This window comes from Elephantulus edwardii, unplaced genomic scaffold, assembly GCF_000299155.1.
Source record: "Elephantulus edwardii isolate Elephantulus edwardi_28Jun2011 unplaced genomic scaffold, EleEdw1.0 scaffold00182, whole genome shotgun sequence".
Taxonomy (NCBI): Eukaryota; Metazoa; Chordata; class Mammalia; order Macroscelidea; family Macroscelididae; genus Elephantulus; species Elephantulus edwardii.
The window spans coordinates 4530810-4535447 of NW_006399932.1; positions in this window are offsets into that span (position 1 = coordinate 4530810).

Below are 4638 nucleotides of genomic sequence, written 5' to 3' on the forward strand. Positions count from 1 at the left end.
TAGTTGTGATTGAGGTCTTAAAAACTCTCAAGCAGCTCTCCAATAATTCTTGATCTCCAGCTGTCTAGAATAAACTATAATTAAGGAAATAAAAGACTCAAAGCAGATGACTAACAGCTCACATGAATGAGCCTTATCTAACCTGAGACCAGACAAACTAGACAGTGTCTGGTCACCACTGCTAACTGATCTGCCTACAGACACAAACACAAGTTCCTGGATAGAATGAGAGAAAAATATGGAACAGAACCCAGTTCCTAAAAAACACAAGACCTACTGGGCTGGTAGACGCTTGTGACCCTTGTCCTCAGATACCCACTCCTAGTGGTCTTTCTTCCACACAATAAATTGGCTTATAAAATAGTATCACTCATAAATACTCACCTTCCTTAAACAATGAACTAGAGAGACCAGTCAACATTTACCCTAAAATAAAGAGACTAAGGGAGATCAGAGAAGCTAGATTAATAAAATGAAACAAACAGAATGGAAATAATGAGAATCTTGACAAATTGTGGAAAACGTTAGCAATATCATGGAACAATTTGTACAAAAGCCAACTGGGAATCTACTTTCCTGTGTTAATTTTCACTAAAAAAACAATAAATTGTGTTTTTTAACATAAGAAAGAAAATGCTAAATATGTTGTTTGAGATGTGAATGGATGTTATCAATTGCTGTGTAACAAATTACCCCCAAAGAGTCTATGTTGATTTCCTCAGTTATTTTATGCTTCAGGAATCAGAATGTAGTTTAGCAGGGTTCTCTGGGTCATCCAGCAATCATTATATTGTCCGTTGTTTTAGTCATTGCAAAGCTGGACTGAAACAGGATCTCTGTCCAACTTCCTCACATGTCTGCTGGGAGTCTTTGGAAGATCCAAGCATATTTGGGAGTCTGTTGCCGTACTTCAGGTGCTGGCTGAGTCTTGGTCAGAAGCATCCATTTCTTGTTCTTGTTGCTGGGCCTCTACATAAGGCAGCTTGCAATGTGGCAATTGACTTGTCTGGGTAAGCAAGGACTCTTCGAGAGTTGGAAATAACAGTATCTTTTCTTTAATCAACTGGTAGAAAATTACATTGCATCAATTTCCAACTTAAGGGCAATAAGTTTGAGTATTTATTATAAACGGAACCTAGGGCTCCAAGGTGGTTTGATCAGTTGCTAACCCAAAGGTTGGCAGTTTGAATCCACACAGGAACTCCATAGAAATAAGTTGATGATTCGCTTCTGTTTAGATTATAGTCAAGAAAATGCTCTGGAGCAGTTTTAGTCTGTAATACATAGCGTTGTCCTGAGTTTGGGGCCAATTTGCAAGAGTTAATAGCAATAGCATTTATTAGAAGCAAGTCACTAGGTCCAGCCCATGCTTAATGGGAGGGATTACACAAGTGCATGCCAGAAGGCAAGGGAGTGAGGTCCTTAGGGGCCATCCCCTCAGGGATTCCCTGCCACAGCAGTACTTGGAAACAATGAGATGAATTAATGCTTTCTCTATGATATTAATAATGATACACTATTTGAAATGAAAGAAAGAAATTAAGTAAATATTATCATTCCCCTAAGACAAGCTGATATTAGAGCCCTGTAGTTTTTGAGTCATAACCAATAAAGAATCCTGACTCATTCTTTTGCTTCTTCTGACTCTGGCTTGTGCTAGGAAATGTATAACCTCTCTTCTGCAGAAATCTGCTTGAAAGATACATTTACAATATTGGCGGTAAATAAAGGTCAGTGTTTCCTAAGAGAATAAAAATTTAAAATGATAAATTTAATTTGCCAGTTTATGGAATTTATACCTCATTCAGTCACTTGATTATCTTACTTTGGGCTCATGCCTAAAACCAAAATTGGACCAAATCAGTTGAAAGTTAAAGGTAAGAACAGTCTGCACATGGAGGAGGCCTGTGCTATGGGAATGACCTTGCCATAATTTCACCTAGTTGTCTTGGAGTCCATTGGAACTCATAGCAACCCAGAACTGAACTTCATAGGACTTTCCAATGCCTGGTTATTTTGATACTAGATCTTTAATAAATAGCAGAGTATCTGATATATCATGAACGGTCAAAAGAACAAACAAATTTGTCTTCGAGGAAGTGAAAGAAGCACAGTCAGGTTTCTCCTTGGAGGCAAGGATAATGAAACTTGGTCTCGTATACTTTGGGTATTTGCCAGGAAGGTCCAGGCCTTGAATAATGACATCATGCTTTAGAAAAGGAAAGGTAAGAAGGTCAGGAGACTGTCAAGGAAAAGGATTGACACAGTAACCATAGCAATGGGCCGCAGCATGGAGGAGAGGTTAAAATGGTGCAGGGTAGGGCAAGGTTCAGATTTGTTGTTCATTGGGCCACAATGCGTCAAAGGCGGCTTGAGGTCGCTTAACAACAACAGTAACCACCAGAGATCAGGAAGTCAATCACCAGGTGTCTTTTCCAAGGTGCCAGTCAGTGGACTCAAACCCCCAACCTTTTGGTTAGCAGCCACGTGTGTTAACTACACCAGCCATGGATTCCTGTCATTTACAGAAAAAGGATAAAGGTCAGTGTGTGTGACTAGAGTATATTGGGCAAGGAGGTGAATGCTATGAGTCTGAGGCAAACTCATGACCATATGTGGCTTGGTCATTCAGTAAGTTAATTACATTTTATCATAAAGACAACACAAATCTATTTATTGAAGGGTTTGGAAGGTGACTGTTAAGTGCCAAAAGTTTTGCTGGTGACTGTGTTAACTTTATCAGTCTGTCTTTGCTGGAAAGTTTCTGAGATCTAGTAATGCAAAGCTGTGCTTGAACAAAGATAAAATAAGCACTAAGACTTTGTTAATGTTGTAATATGTGCCGTTGAGTCAGAAGCAACTCATAGCTGACCCTCTAGTGGTTTCCAGAGTCTGTAAACTGCATGAGAAGAGATTGCCCATCTTTCTCCAGTGGAGTTCATGGAGTGGCTGGTAGATTCAGATCCTCTGTCTTTGTATTGACACAACTCCTTACGCGTTGGGCCATCAGAGCTCCCTCAAATTTATAATAGAATGTTATAATTGGGGAATGTGTTATACAAACATTGAAAGTTGTGTGTTTTTTATTTTCCTTCTAGTCTCAAAAACTTGTGTTTTATACCAGTCAGTGGGGTAGCCAGTGCTGTGGATGCATTTGGAATGAGGCCTTTGTATCATAGAACTTCCTAATATTACATTTGCTTCATGTGACAGGACTTACCAGAAATTCATTCAGAAAAACACTCCATGTAGGAGGCTTTTGGCATATTCTCTGCATATTTTCTCAAGCAAGTGGCAGTTGCTTTTTCAGTTGTGTCATTTATGGCCATGCGTGCACGCCATCCTGTGACTCTTCTGTCAGCCAGCAGGCACTCGGGTGTCCTGGCAGTGGTCACCTGTGATTTTAAAATGATAATGCACAGTTTCAAATACCAGCTTGGTCACTTCTGCTTCTTCCAAGTACCCCCTGAGATTGACCTTGTGAGAAAATATCCTGAAGAGAAGTAACAAAGCATCTGTTTTTCTAGAAAGAGTAACCAACTAGAAAACTATCAAAGCATGTGTTTGTGTGGGTGTGCATGTTTATTTTTTGTATTTTTTAAAATTTTCTAATAGCTGCAGACTTACATAAAAATTGAAGGCTTGTGAAAAGGACTTTCTTATATCCTTCACCCAGCTTTCTTGCTTATTAAAATTTTACCTTATTTGCTTTATTATATTTTCCTTTCCTTCTTTTTTATATTTTTTCTTTCTCTCTTTCGGGTCTCCATTTTGCTACAAACACATACACATACATAGATACTATTTTTTAAAATTTGATAATAACTTACACATATGATGACTCCTTCCACTTAAATAGAAAGCCCAGTGCTCTTTGGGCTGGTTCTGAATTGATGGCACACCACAACAACATAGAAAATTCTAGGCCAGTTTTGTCACTGTTGGTGAATTTGATGTGTCCTCCATGTCATCATCTATCTGTGTTATCTAGCTATATATATATTTTTTAATTATTATTAAAGTTTATTAATTTTAATGAACATTTACAGAGATTTTGGGTTTTCATTCCTTCATTGTTGCACTGTTTTCTCTACCCTCCTCCCCAGTTCGTTCTTCTTACCCCCCAAATGTAAGGTAGAGGTGAAGTAAGGAACTGCTTATGAGGTTTTCCGTCCATTCCAACAGCTAAGAAATAATGAGAAGAGTTGGGACCTCAGAACGCTTTTAGGACCAATTAGTAGGCTCTGTGTCCAGGAGAAAATGAATATACATACCAGTAATGTTAATATCTAGCTATATTTCAAAGAATATTTGTAGTTTAGCTTTGGATTTTTCTCCACTTAAGGTTACTTTCTAAACATTTTCTAGTGTCACTTTTATACACACACACACACACACACACACACTTAGTTGTTGTTGTTGTGTACCATGGAATCAACAGCCAACCCAATAGCTGAGTCTCTGGCTGGTTTTCAGAGGCAGTTAATCACACGGGAGGAGATTGCCCATCTTTCTCCCATGGAGCATCTGGTGGTCTCGAACTGCATGCCTTTGGGACTGCAGTGCAGTTTCTTGCCACTAGGCCACTAGATAGCGCTCGCGCTCTTTCTCTCTCTCTCTCTCTCTCTCTCTCTCTCT